We start from the raw sequence: 15,673 nt of genomic DNA, 5'->3' as shown, positions 1-15,673 counted from the left end.
GCATCAAGATGAGCTCAAATGAAAATGATGCAATGCGATGAAATGATGTAATTATGCAATAAGAATGCAAAATTTTAGGGTTTCGGGAGGAAAAAGTCAACCCTCGTGTTTTGGATCTGGATCTGGCCGGGCGGTACTGTAGCAGGGCGCGACTCCCAAGGTTCGTCAGAGACGGGGATGACGCCGGACTTGGAGGTGGCCGGAGCGGCGCGGCTTGCCGGCGACGGCGAGGTCGAGGCGGCGGCGAGGAGGAGGCCAAACGGCACGGCGCGAGGGCGGCGGCCACCGGTGGCCGGGGCGGCGGGCGCCGGCGGTAGCCGCGACGGTGGTCGGCGGACGGGACGGCGGCGGAGCGAGGGGCGGCGTCGGGGCGACCGAGGCGGGCGGCGCGGCGCGATGGGCCTGGAGGGCCCTGCGGGCTCCCCCGGGCCTCGCGACGGTGGGCGGTGGAGGTCCAGGTGGCGGCCTCACTATGGGCGGCAGGCGATGCGTCCGGCCGGTGCTGGACACGTCCGGCACGGCGCGGGGAAAAATCTAGGGTTTAGGGGGGAGGGGATCCGGAATTTGGAATGAGGGGTCTATATATAGGCGTAGAGGGAGCTAAGAAGCTCCAAATGGAGTGCGGTTTTCGGCCACGCGATCGTGGTCGAATGCTCTAGATGATGGAGGGGTTTTTGGTGGGTTTTGGGCCAAATTGGAAGGGTGTTGGTCTGCAACACACACGAGGCCTTCTTGGTCCCACGTTAACCATTGGAGTATCAAACGAAGTCCAAATGGCACGAAACTTGACAGGCGGTCTACCGGTAGTAAACCAAGGCCGCATGGCAAGTCTCGGTCCAATCTGAAAACGTTTAACACCCGCACATGAAAAGAGGTAGAAAGGGGCACCGGGTGACATAGGAGCGCCGGATTGCAAAACGGACAACGGGGAAAATGCTCGGATGCATGAGACGAAGACGTATGCAAATGTCACACCCTGATTTTCATGCCACAACACTTAAGCTAATAAATCATGATAAAGTGTGGTTTGACAAAAACTTTTGCATCAATTGGCTTTTATTTGGAGTTGGTTTTCTCTCTGTGTTTTTCAAGTGCTCTTTAAAGTCAACACAACTCGCCCTCCCATACCTCATCTCCTTGCTCCAAACTTCTGCCCAATGATCATGCCATGTGTATAGCACAATATAGTATTTTCTTACAAAAATAATTTGGCCAAATAGTATTTTTAAAAATTAGTTTTCCAAAAACCCCTGAATTGAGGTTTGCACTCCAAGTACTTAATTAAGGGCAGTAAAAATCTTTCCAAAAATATATTTTACTCCTATTAGATATAGGATACCTAGAAATCACAAAAATATAATTTTAAAAGTTATATACCTATTTTATTTAAAGGCTTTTTCTTTAGGCCAAAAATGGACTTTAATAGGTTAAAATTATTTTTATGCTTTAAAAATATTTGGTAAAATCTAGGGAAACTCAAGGGCCATATATTGTCCATATATAAGAGTTTCAACACATGGTCATGATCAAAATATTGGTTAAATCCCTCAAAAACCCTTTCTGGATATTTCAAGCTTTTGAAATATTTACAAAGGAAATATTCTCCACAAATTCCAAGGAAATGCTAGCATGTCATGGAGAATAGTATAACCCCATGAAATCCCTTCAAAACCATTTCTGTCCAAATGTTCTCAAACCTTGTGAACATGCTCAAATGGTCTAATCATTCATCTAGACCAAATGGCACAAGTTGGAGAAAATGTTATATTGATCAAAGTGCCCCAAAACCCTTCCTGTCTAGAACCAAATTTGAACAACTCTACATTGCCAAGTGTGTCCTTTCGATCTGAATTTTTGTGGACATGTTCAAATCCCCAAATGATGACACTACACCAAGTGGTGCATCAAGGAGAATAGTTTTGCATGACTAGATCTTGGAAAACCCATTTCTGTTGATTTCAAGGGTTTACAAAAGTTGCACTATCAACTTTGCCCAAATGAGCTTAAATTTGGTAGAACACACTATTTCTAAGTGCCATTCCATCCTGTTAATTCTCACGGCAAGTGGAATTAATTTTCTTGCCCAAACCAGCAACAAACACCTTTTGCCATTTTTCCAAAATCATCATTTTGACCTCTTCCACTAATCTCAATGAGCACAAGTTTTTACCAAAGCTGAACCTGATCCCCCTCTTCCAAAGCTCCATGATTGATGGGGTAAAACCCCATTTTCCCCCTATGGACAGCCACTGTTCACCTCTCTCTCCACCTCTCCTCTCATGTAGTGGCTCTCTAGGGCATCCAATGCCACTCCTACCTTGTTTATTCTCCCCCAAAACCCCCAGACACTATAAGACATGCCCATGGCACTATTAAAATGCCATGGCATGCCATGGACGCGCTCTGGAGCACGCTACAGTGCACTCCCGCACTGTAGCTTGCCCGTTCCGAGGCACTCGACGACCTTGGGCGCCGGGTCCGTGTCTCCCGAGGTCCCCTCGACATCCATGGCACGTTAGCAAGTCAGCCCCCTCCTTCCCCTCTCTCCTTCTCACCCTGCTGAGCTTTCCCAACGCCGCCCAGCTCGGCCATTGGGCGCACGAGCTCGGGGACCACCTGGAGCTCGCCCTGCTCCCTCTCTCCTCTCCTCTCGGCCTGGACCACGACCACGAGCACCCCAGGCACGCACCAGAACACCCTTTTGGCCTCTGGCAACGCCACGGGTCATGGTCGTGCGCCCCTCCTACGGCACCTCACGGCCGCGCCCGTATAATGCCACCCCCGAGCCTTCTCTCGTCTCCAACTGCTCTCTCCCCCTCCCGTGCACCCCTGGACCAACCCACTCCTCCTCCCGTGCCTTCTCCCTCTTCCTTTGCCGCCATTGCCGCCTCGGACCCCCGCTCAAATACGAGCCGCACCGGCCTCCCTTCCTCCTCTGAACAGGTCCGTGGGCAGCGTCCACGAACCACCCCAACAACCTAGGACACCTCCTCCGCAGCCAAAGCGGGCGCCGCCACCAAGCCCACCGCTGCCATCCACTGGACACGAAGCCCTGCTCAACTCCGAGCATCGCCGTGTGTGTGCAGCACATGGACAGGTGCGCCTCGTCGCGTTGAGTCCGCAGGTGTGCCGGGCGCCGCCGGAGGTGGCCCGTGCTACCCGGGAGAGCGCCGGCGCCCACTCGTCCTCCCCTCCCCTGCCTTTGCTCTGTTCGAGCGGGAGGTAGGCTATTGCCTGAGCGCTTGGCCCCGCGCGTCAGCAACCCAGCGGCTGGGGCCCACCATTTATGTGGATATGGGCCGGGAGAAATGCGCCTCCGATGTCACCCTCCTCACCCGCGCGGCTGAGCCAGTGGGCCGGCCCACTGCTAAACTGCGCCCAGTGCGCTGGATAAGGGTAAAGCCCCTTTTCCTTTCCTTTTTCTTTTCTAGATAGCTTCAAAACTCTCTAGATTCAAATAGTGTCCAAATTCGATGAATAGAATTTCTACTGACTCCATAAATCAAGTCCTAATTAATGGGCCACAGTGGACATTTTTGTTGTTCTTGGTTTTCACTGGACACTTAAAAAAAGTTCATTTATCCACAAAAGTCCACTTCAAAAATCCATATTATATTCATTTCAACTCCAAATCCAGTGAAACCAATTTCTAAATGTTTCTTAAATCATGCCTGATTTAATGGGTAATTTTACTCATTTTTATAAAAAGGAATTCTGTAGACAACTTGCAGATCCATTAAATCCCTTGGTCCATCATATCGAAATGTTTAGAAATATCCATTGATCCACTTCCAATGAAAACCACCTTGGTCATTCCTCTTATGATCACAGGCATCCTAGAAAAGTCCAACTCACATTTTTAGAGCACTTTTATTTTTGCCTGGTCGTGTTGCTTATTATGGTTATTTTCGACGATAGTTGACTAAGTAGACGAAATGCTCGGAGTTGGACCAGAGATATCTGAAGACCTCGAAGACTTTGTTAAAACAGGCAAGCAGCCCTTTGACCATGTCTATGAAACCCTTTTTATGCATGTCATATAGCACTTTATTAGTGTTGCATCGGAATCATGATGAGATGGTAACCACTTTGATGGGTTGCCTCTATTGCTTCCTCGTTGATACTTTCATTGTGCATGACCCTACCTCCTTATGAGGGTTATGCCGGTCAGAGTAGATAGGATGCTAAAGTAGTTGCTACGCAAAAAGGGATGGGAATATGCATGGTGATGGAGACAAAGTATTTTCAAAGGACTTTTCGAAAACCCTGTCGGGTGCCACTTATGCCCAAGGGAGATAATGAGATGGGTAACCGCTTGATGACGAAGGGGTGTACCGAGGCAAGTGTGTGTGTTGCTTTCAAAAACGGATTGGTTTAAGTTGCGCACGTTATTCCAACCATACATGCACAACCACTCTACCCTTATATGGGAAAGGGCATTATTGATTACCTAGGCCGATACTAGCTTGGAGCCCGCATTACTAGTGACGAGGGAGAGTCGGTGCTCTCTCTCGGGACGGGGTCGTGCCAGATAGGGCGGCCAAGAACATTTTTATGGGGCACCGGACACACCGTTGGTACCCCGTGCCAGTGGTATGTGATGAATATGGGAGCAAGGCTCCACAATTTTAAGTTGTGAAATGTTGGGCACGGGGGTTACTACCAATCTAGTGGACTCCATGTTAGTGTCGTCTAGGGAAAGATAGTGATCGGGTGCTTACCCCGGGTATTTGAGGTACCGCGGGTCGTGGATGACACGGAAGTTCCCCGGATCTTGTGGGTAAAGTGTGCAACCTCTGCAGAGTGTAAAACTATTCGAATAGCCGTGTCCACGGTCAAGGACAGTTGGGTAACCACCCTTGGGCTACGTCCACCTGTTTACAAACCAGTGTGTGTGTTTGGGTAAGTGGGAAGATCTACTTGGGTCAAGTCAAAGGACTTGACATGATTGAGTTGGGTTGATGCCCACTCTATTTATGTTGATATCTGTAACCTGTCCTCATGGTTACTTGAATTCTCCTGATGCATGTCTTACAAGTTGTTGAACATGTCATTGCACTCAAAACTAGCTTTCTGCAAAAATTTACCTATATCATGCATTGTTGTATCTTGAACCAAAACATGGGTTGCTTGCGAGTACATTTGAAGTACTCATTGGCTTGCCACTAGTTATTTTATTGGCCAGGCATGAAAGAACAGGATATAATGAAGAGTACCTTGGTGATGAACATGCGAGCTAGGATGCTTCCCAGTCAGAATGCCTGTAGGGTTAAGGCATGGCATGGGTCCAAGCTGTTATTGAAGAGTTCCGCTGCGATGATACACTCAATACTTGACCATAATGGTCCTACTTGTGTAAAACGGTATGTATGGATGTAAGACTCTTGTTATTCAGCTTCTATGTGTTCAGTGAGCATTGATCTCTGGGATCACTATACACGTGCATTCGGTGATCTCGACTTATAAGTCAGGGTCCCCACAGAGCTGGTATTAGAGCCATCCTGACTGTAGGAAGCCTTAGTTAGCATGGCCATTAGTTAGGGTAAAACTATTTTCAAAACTATCGCTAGTTTTCAAAAACTGTCTATACTTCTCTTCCACTTCTCAGTTTTTCTTCAAGGTATACTTTCCTTATTGACCTCTTCTCCCCTTCAAAACTTTTGGTCGCTAGAACCCTTATGCCCCTGACCACTAGATTCCTTGAAACCCTCGTGGATATTCTAGAAGGAGGATGCCATGTCAGACATTCACCCACATCTTACGAACACAAGATTGGCGACACCAACAGAGGATACATCCTCGAGGAATGAGGACATGAAGACCCATAAGATGGTGACACCCTTGACACTGCTCCAAGATGATGCAACCTTAGCCAATGATGATCGGGGCATAAGAAATGCAAGATCATGATATACCTCGCCAATAGAGTAACCATGTCCTTACCGTTGTTGCATCGGCAACCACCGGTGGATGAGAACCTAGCCATTTGGTCCGTCTCACTATAGTGAGCAGGAAACGGTTCTCCTCATCCCCCGCTCTTGGTGTCGATGTTTCCATCAACGTAACCGACATGTTGGACCTCTAGTATGCCTTGTTAATGTAATTGCATAAAGGATTACCTACTTGGTACCATCGATGCCTTAGAAGACAAAAAGGGATCATCATGATTAAGAAGACAACAGAAGACCGAGTCAATGCCTGCTACAAGGAGCCACCTTCACCCCATCACTTCAACAGGCGAGAAGTCGTTGAAGAATCTTCAGTCCTAACCCAGATCGTTTCATCAAACAACTACAAGAGACATAGCAACACCTGAGGAAAACCCAAAAGACTGCACGAGGCACGAGGCACAAAGTAAAGCATGACTACTTAGTCTGAGAACCCCTAGGGTAGGATGAGTCATGTACCCCCTATGCGCAGTCGAGTCCATATGATGGTTCGAATAGAACCATGACTATGTGTTGCTTGTTTTTATTTGTTTGTGTTTTGATATCCGTCGCCCTTTTTGCCCTAGGCAACAAGTACGTGACTATATCACATTACTTATCTTAATTCCTGTGTTTGGCCCTTTCGGCACTTGTTGTTTGCACTTGCACTATAGAACCCCCTTTAGGCATCACCCTCCTCTATGCTACTTTCCCCCTCTCATCTCTCTGCTCAACTGAAGACCGACAAGACAAGATACACCAAGGATTCTACTTTGGCAACCAGCTAGCACTGAAGACTTTTGCTACAGCCTCCTCGACCAAGTGTAACCACGTAGAATTATGTTTACCCCTCAAGACTGTGAACCCATCCCTTGACCCTTCGAGATTTCACAAGACACCCCAGCTCGAATCCTTAACCATGTGCTTAACCCACAGAATTGGAAGAGAACCTGTTAAGCCCCGTAAATTTGCACTACACTGGGTTCATTATGGAACTAGTGGACATAGTGAACAAGCACATTAGCATCCTGATATAGCACCAAAACTACGAAGCCATAGGGAAGACCAATTTGAGCATATGAATAGCATGAGTGATGATTGGAGTTGACCTATACGGAATGATGCTTTCAGCGGTATAAGGTGATCTGTTTGGAGGACTAGATAGAACAATTGGCATCTCAGAAACTGTGCCCAAGGATAAGATGATAAATGTTCACTCGCACACTAGATCCTTGAAACCCTTAAGCCCTACCAAGCCACAACATGGTCGGATTATGACCATGAGCTTTGGCTCTAGGTCAAGTAGACCCTGACCAACACTCAACCGTGATCACCACCACTCCCCTGCCTACTTTATGTACCTCGTGAACAAGTCTCCATGGAGTACTTAGACAAGATATTTGTCATCATCATTTGGTGACCTACTTGTCCACACGAAGACGGAAGAAGAGTCATTCAGGTAGTCAAGGAACATTTGAAGACCGCCATGCCAAGGAGGAAGAACTACACCCACCACCATCGTCCAGAAGTGAACTTTCTCGTCGAAGACCAGGTGTATCTGCGAGCCACTTCTCTCAAAGAGAACCAAGCATTTTCATGTCAAGAGAAACTCACACCAAGATTTATCGACCTTCTCCAATATCACTGCAAGAGGAAGAAAAGACGGCTACCAGCTAGAATTACCACCTGAGCCACCCACTGTGCACAACATTTTCCACGAGTCACAGCTTCGGAAGTGCTTCCAACATCCTAACCAACCCGATCCCTACAAGGACGTCGATCACCGAGCCATCGACCTCCAGCCCAATATGACTTACGCGAAAGACCCCAATGGCAATATGGATCAAGCAGGATGTCATACAGGAAGCCACGCCATCGAGTACTTCAAGGTTCAATGCAGCACCACTCGGAAGCACAAGCGGTATGAGGACAAGAAGACTACACCGGATCCAGTTTTCGTATTCCTTTCCATGCCTAGTTTGGGAATCTCGGGGACGAGATTCTTGTATGGGGGGTAGGTCTGTCACACCCTGATTTTCATGCCACAACACTTAAGCTAATAAATCATGATAAAGTGTGGTTTGACAAAAACTTTTGCATCAATTGGCTTTTATTTGGAGTTAGTTTTCTCTCTGTGTTTTTCAAGTGCTCTTTAAAGTCAACACAACTCCCCCTCCCATACTTCATCTCCTTGCTCCAAACTTCTGCCCAATGATCATGCCATGTGTATAGTGCAATATAGTATTTTCTTACAAAAATAATTTGGCCAAATAGTATTTTTAAAAATTAGTTTTCCAAAAACCCCTGAATTGAGGTTTGCACTGCAAGTACTTAATTAAGGGCAGTAAAAATCTTTCCAAAAATATATTTTACTCCTATTAGATATAGGATACACAGAAACCACAAAAATATAATTTTAAAGTTATTTACCTATTTTATTTAAAGGCTTTTTCTTTAGGCCAGAAATGGTCTTTAATAGGTTAGAATTATTTTTATGCTTTAAAAATATTTGGTAAAATCTAAGGAAACTCAATGGACATATATTGTCCATATATAACAGTTTCAACACATGGTCATGATGAAAATATTGGTTAAATCCCTGAAAAACCCTTTCTGGATATTTCAAGCTTTTGAAATATTTACATAGGAAATATTCTCCAAAAATTCCAAGAAAATGCTAGCATGTCACATATGACATGTTTGATGATCTTGACAAGTATCATGTCATGGAGAATAGTATAACCCCATGAAATCCCCTCAAAACCATTTCTGTCCATTTTGAATTTTGAGCAACTTTACATTGCCAAACATGTCCAAATGTTCTCAAACCTTGCGAACATGCTCAAATGGTCTAATCATTCATCTAGACCAAATGGCACAAGTTGGAGAAAATGTTATATTGATCAAAGTGCCCCAAAACCCTTCCTGTCTAGAACCAAATTTGAACAACTCTACATTGCCAAGTGTGTCCTTTCGATCTGAATTTTTGTGGACATGTTCAAATCCCCAAATGATGACACTACACCAGGTGGTGCATCAAGGAGAATGGTTTTGCATGACTAGATCTTGGAAAACCCATTTCTGTTGATTTCTAGGGTTTATAAAAGTTGCACTATCAACTTTGCCCAAATGAGCTTAAATTTGGTAGAACACACTATTTCTAAGTGCCATTACATCCTGTTAATTCTCATGGCAAGTGGAATTAATTTTCTTGCCCAAACCAACAACAAATACCTTCTGCCATTTTTCCAAAATCATCATTTTGACCACTTCCACTAATCTCCATGAGCACAAGTTTTTACCACAGCTGAACCTGATCACCAGCAACCTCCAGTAGCTCCCCCTCTTCCAAAGCTCCATGATTGATGGGGTAAAACCCCATTTTCCCCCTCTGGACAACCACTGTTCACCGCTCTCTCCACCTCCCCTCTCATCTTGTGGCTCTCTAGGGCATCCAATGCCACTCCTACCTTGTTTACTCTCCCCCAAAACCCCAGACACTATAAGACATGCCCATGGCACTATTAAAATGCCATGGCATGCCATGGACGCGCTCTGGAGCAAGCTACAGTGCACTCCCGCACTATAGCTTGCCCATTCCGAGGCACTCGACGACCTTGGGCGCCGGGTCCATGTCTCCCGAGGTCGCCTCGACGTCCACGGCACGCTAGCTAGTCGGCCCCCTCCTTCCCCTCTCTCCTTCTCACCCTGCTGAGCTTGCCCGACACCGCCCAGCTCGGCTAGTGGGCGCACGAGCTCGGGGCCCTACTGGAGCTCGCCCTGCTCCCTCTCTCCTCTCCTCTCGGCCTGGACCACGACCACGAGCACCCCAGGCACGCACCAGAACACCTTTTTTGGCCTCTGGCAACGCCACGGGTCGTGGCTGTGCGCCCCGCCTATGGCACCACCCGGTCGCGCCCGTATAAGGCCACCCCCAAGCCTTCTCTCGTCTCCAAGTGCTCTCTCTCCCTCTTGTGCACCCCCGGACCAACCCACTCCTCCTCCCGTGCCTTCTCCCTCCTCCTTTGCCGCCATTGCCGCCTTGGACCCCGCTCAAATTCGAGCCGCCCCGGCCTCCCTTCCTCCTCTGAACCGGTCCGCGGAACCCCCAAGCCTCCACGAACCACCCCAACACCCTAGGACCCCTCCTCCGCAGCGAAAGCGGGCGCCGCCACCAAGCCCGCCGCCGCCATCCGCTGGACCCGAAGCCCTGCTCAACTCCGAGCATCGGCGTGTGTGTGCAGCACATGGACAGGTGCGCCTCATCGCGCTGAGTCTGCCGGTGTGCCGGGCGCCGCCGGAGGTGGCCCGTGCTACCCGGGAAAGCGCCGGCGCCCAATCGGCCTCCCCTCCCCTGCCTTTGCTCTGTTTGAGCGGGAGGTAGGCAATGGCCTGAGTGCTGGGCCCCGCGCGTCAGCGACCTAGCGGCTGGGGCCCGTTGTTTAAGTGGAGACGGGCCGGGAGAAATGCGCCTCCGACGTCACCCTCCTCACCCGCGCGGGTGAGCCAGTGGGTCGGCCCACTACTAAACTACGCCCAGTGCGCTGGATAAGGGTAAAGCCATTTTTCCTTTCCTTTTTCATTTCTAGATAGCTTCAAAACTCTCTAGAGAATTCAAATAGTGTCCAAATTTGATGAATCAAATTTCTACTGACTCCATAAATCAAGTCCTAATTAATGGGCCATAGTGGACATTTTTGTTGTTCTTGGTTTTCACTGGACACTTAAAAAAGGTCATTTATCCACATAAGTCCACTTCAAAAATCCATATTATATTCATTTCACTCCATATCCAGTGAAACCAATTTCTAAATGTTTCTTAAATCATGCCTGATTTAATGGGTAATTTTACTCATTTTTATAAAAAGGCATTCTATAGACAACTTGCAGATCCATTAAATCCCTTGTTCCATCATATCGAAATGTTTAGAAATATCCATTGATCCACTTCCAATGAAATCACCTTGGACATTCCTCATATGATCACAGGCATCCTAAAAAAGTCCAACTCACATTTTTTAGAGCACTTTTATTTTTGCCTGGTCGTGTTGCTTATTATGGTTGTTTTCGACGATAGTTGATGAAGTAGACGAAATGCTCGGAGTTGGACCAGAGATATTTGAAGACCTGGAAGACTTTGTTAAAACAGGCAAGCATCCCTTTGACCATGTCTATGAAACCCTTTTTATGCATGTCATATAGCACTCTATTAGTGTTGCATCGGAATCATGATGAGATGGTAACCACTTTGATGGGTTGCCTCTATTACTTCCTCGTTGATACTTGCATTGTGCATGACCCTACCTCCTTATGAGGGTTATGCCGGTCGGAGTAGATAGGATGCTAAAGTAGTTGCTACGCAAAAAGGGACGGGAATATGCATGGTGATGGAGACAAAGTATTTTCAAAGCACTTTTTGAAAACCCCGTCGGGTGCCACTTATGCCCAAGGGAGATAATGAGATGGGTAACCACTTGATGACGAAGTGGTGTACCGAGGCAAGTGTGTGTGTTGCTTTCAAAAACGGATTGGTTTAAGTTGCGACCGTTATTCCAACCTTACATGTGCAACCACTCTACCCTTATATGGGAAAGGTCATTATTGATTACCTAAGCTGATACTAGCTTGGAGCCCGCATTACTAGTGACGGGGGAGAGTTGGTGCTCTCTCTCGGGATGGGGTCGTGCCAGGTAGGGCGGCCAAGAACATTTTTCTGGGGCAGCGGACACACCGTTGGTACCCCGTGCTAGTGGTATGTGATGAATATGGAAGCAAGGCTCCACAATATTAAGTTGTGAAATGTTGGGCACGGGGGTTACCACCAATCGAGTGGACTCCATGTTAGTGTCGTCTAGGGAAAGATAGTGATTGGGTGCTTACCCCGGGTATTTGAGGTACCGCGGGTCGTGGATGACACGGAAGTTCCCCGGATCTTGTGGGTAAAGCGTGCAACCTCTGCAGAGTGTAAAACTATTCGAATAGCCGTGTCCACGGTCAAGGACAGTTGGGTAGCCGCTCTTGGGCCACGTCCACATGTTTACAAACCAGTGTGTGTCTTTGGATAAGTGGGAAGATCTACTTGGGTCAAGTCAAAGGACTTGACCTGAGTGAGTTGGGTTGATGCCCACTCTATTTATGTTGATATCTGTAACCTGTCCTCATGGTTACTTGAATTCTCCTGATGCATGTCTTACAAGTTGTTGAACATGTCATTGCACTCAAAACTAGCTTTCTACAAAAATTTACTTATATCATGCATTGTTGTATCTTGAACCAAAACATGGGTTGCTTGCGAGTACATTTGAAGTACTCATTGGCTTGCCACTGGTTATTTTATTGGCCAGGCATGAAAGAACAGATATAATGAAGAGTACCTTGGTGAAGAACATGCGAGCTAGGACGCTTCCTAGTCAGAATGCCTATAGGGTTAAGGCAGATGGCATGGGTCCAAGTTGTTATTGAAGAGTTCCGCTGCGATGATACACTCAAGACTTGACCATAATGGTCCTACTTGTGTAAAACGGCATGTATGGATGTAAGACTCTTGTTATTCAGCTTCTGTGTGTTCTGTGAGCATTGATCTCTGGGATCACTGTACACGTGCATTCGGTGATCTCGACTTATCAGTCGGGGTCCCTTCAGCAAATGCAATGCACATGATGACATGATATGAGATGCATGACAAAGACAACAACACACGGAGACAAAAACCCGACAACGAGGAAAATAAAATAACTTAGCGCCGGAAACGGCAAGAGTTGGGATACATATAAGGTAAATTACATCCGGGGTGTTAAATCTGTTTAAGCACTAATGACCCCTACGCCTGGTCTCCATGCATGCCCCGGTTCTTACATAACCGAGAGGGTATTCGGATACACTCTGGACCGTTAGGTCCCGAGGTTGAAGCGAAAAGGTCCGCCATGACAAACGATCTACAATCTGGCTGGAAGGCATTATACATGTCACCTTCAATTACATAGTCAATTTGACTGGTTAAATTCCTCTTCAATACCATCCAACAGGCTTTCTAGTTTACAGTCCTGTTGGGAATACTTTGCAGCCAATTCTACTTGACCGTACACTAAGCTCACAGGGATCTCCTTCCCATCGCGCCCCGCAGGTCTCACCTCGGCCATGTGGTTTGGGTCAGCCTTCGTGTACCGCGTCTTCACCATGGCCCAGGCTTCCCTGCGCCCTGACGGCAGGCCGATATCTTCCATAATCGGAAGTGCCGCCGCGCTCCCTTCAGCTTCTCTGCAAGCTCTCCAAGGCCTTCGGGCATGGAGACGGATGGCCACAAGGCCTGGGCGACGCCTTGCATCACCTGCCAAACTCGTTCGTGCAGTTGTGAGAGTTCGGGAAGAAGGTCACCCGTAGAACCGGGCATTTCCTCTGCAGGACGACCTGTTAGCATACCTACAAACATAACTCTGTCAGCCAACTTCCTCGCCGAACTCTTTTTCAAAGTTCGTTCAAGCACTTACTAAATATGCCGCGCCGAAGCCGCCAATTCTCCTTAACGAAGTCTGACAGTTGGGCACGAACATCCTTTAGTTCCACGCCCAGCTTGGTGTTGGCATCTAGGAGATCATTCTTCTCCTGCCTCACCCTCATAACCACGCTCTCACCGGCCTTTAGCTAGCGTAGGAGTTGTTGCTTATCCGGATTTACTCTAGCGTCATCTGCAATTTTACCGTCAGATCTGCATATACGCTGCACTTTATATGATACTTATCATTTGAAGGATATATTACCAGAGGGGGTCCCTTTGGGCTCCCCCGCTGCGGCTAGTGCGGCCTGAAGTTGGGCTTTGCACTCTTCCAGCTCCTGGGATAGTTGGGTATTCTTTTCTGTAAGAACCTGCATAACAAATGATCCCTAAATCAGTTATTCTAACTGTTTCAAGTCTCAGGGGCTACTGGTATATATAATCACCAAATTTTCTCACCCGTATGTCTTTTACATACTGCTCCGTGGCTCTGGCTAGACCATTTTGAGCAGCACGGAGGTACGCATCTCCTGAGTTGAAAGCATCCAATGCCTCTTGGGAGAAACAAGCGTCACGAAGAATAGTCCGGCGACGCCTGTGGTTCATGGCACTTTCCACCTCGGAACTGGTGGCGGACAGTCTATCCGCATCCTCTGTCGGAGGAGCGCCCGGCGCACGCCTCGTATTCATGCCCGCCTTCGAATCCGGCCTTGGAACCTGGCTAGTGGAGGCGCGATTAGTAGCCTCTCCGGATATAGTCCGGCGAGCGCTCTTTTTCCTAAAAAGAAGGCATGGGCATTAGTATGCCTCCGAGAATAATGTCTTGGAATAAAGACGGCGCACCGTACCGCTATGCTGGTGTCTCAATCTGGACTACGTGTCTTTTCAGCCTGCGTGGCCTCGCGGCCCCTTGTTGGCTAGTCGCCGCAGGCTCGGCCTTCCGCCTCGAGGACCTCACCTGCAAACACGGTTGTTATACGGTAATCAAAAACACGCAAGGACGGATCCCTTTTCTAAGTAATGGGACTTCGGTCTCAATTACCTGTGAGGCTGGATGTAGCCCAGAGTAATCGGCCGTAATGGCCACCAAAGTGGTGTCATTGCTCAATTGGTAAAATACCCCATCGATCAGCTCCATAGATATGTCCGGATCCTCTTGGGAGGCCGGGTCAAGGGACCGTTCCGGGTCGTCAGTTTGTGGAGGAGGGCTATTTATCTCCCTTACAGTCTGGCGCAGCTCCTGCATTGAAATTGCTAGACTGAATACTTAACTATGGGAATATGAAACGGATGGGCGAGAAAAAGTGTCCGCTTACCCAGCTCGGAGGATTGTACATAGAAAATCCGCCCTGCGGTTTGACGCGGAGGAATTCCTCCTCTTCTCCCTTGTACAAAGTGGATAAGATCTTTATTAGAGCAGCAACCGATTCCGGCCCTTTACGGCCGTAGCGGGTGGCGTCATCCTCCCCGTTGAAATCCCACATGGGGTGGCCTCTATACTGAAGCGGCTGCACCCCCCGCATAATACATGTGTCCATGACCTGGATCATGGTCAATCCGGATCGAGCTAACAATCTTATCCGGCTCATTAGGTAAAGAACATCCCTGTCATCTTCCTCCTGGGGGCTCCGTGGGTGCTAGCTCCGGCGCTTCTTCAAAGGAGCGTTGTCGAACTCAGGGAGGCCGATTCGAATAGGGTCCGGGAGGGGACGTCTTCTATATAAAACCATTCTGAAGGCCAGTCTTTGGATGTAGTTCCGGATAGATATCCGGTCCCGGCAATACGCCACACTTCGGCTCCACCCACTTGATATATTGACCCCTCCTGAGAACGGGGCACAAGGCAGGACAACTTCTTCCACAGCGCGAAATGAGCCTCACAGCCCAAAAGAGCTCGCAAAGGGCTACGAAGCCCGTGATATGCAATATGGAGGCAGGCGTAAGGTTGTGCAACTGGAGGCCGTAGAACTCCAGTAGCCCCCGGAGAAACGGATGAATTGGAAATCTGGGCCCTCTTACCAAATGAGGGACAAGGCATACCCGCTCTCCCTTGGAGGGATTGGGAAGGCTCTCCGCTTGCTCTTCGCCATTATAGGTGGCGAGCCCGGCTCGTACCGGGACCATGTATGCTGGGGGAAGAAATCCCTTGGTCTGAAGCATCACTAATTTGCTGTGTGGGACGGAACATCTCTCCCAATATCCAGGCTTGGGGCTAGGGGAGCGAGAGGAGGAGCTGCGTCGACCGGCCATGATG

The sequence above is a fragment of the Triticum urartu genome, chromosome 2 (genome assembly GCF_003073215.2).
Source record: "Triticum urartu cultivar G1812 chromosome 2, Tu2.1, whole genome shotgun sequence".
In the NCBI taxonomy this organism is placed as follows: Eukaryota; Viridiplantae; Streptophyta; class Magnoliopsida; order Poales; family Poaceae; genus Triticum; species Triticum urartu.
The sequence above is the reverse complement of the archived record's forward strand: the minus strand, read 5'-3'. Positions refer to the sequence as shown.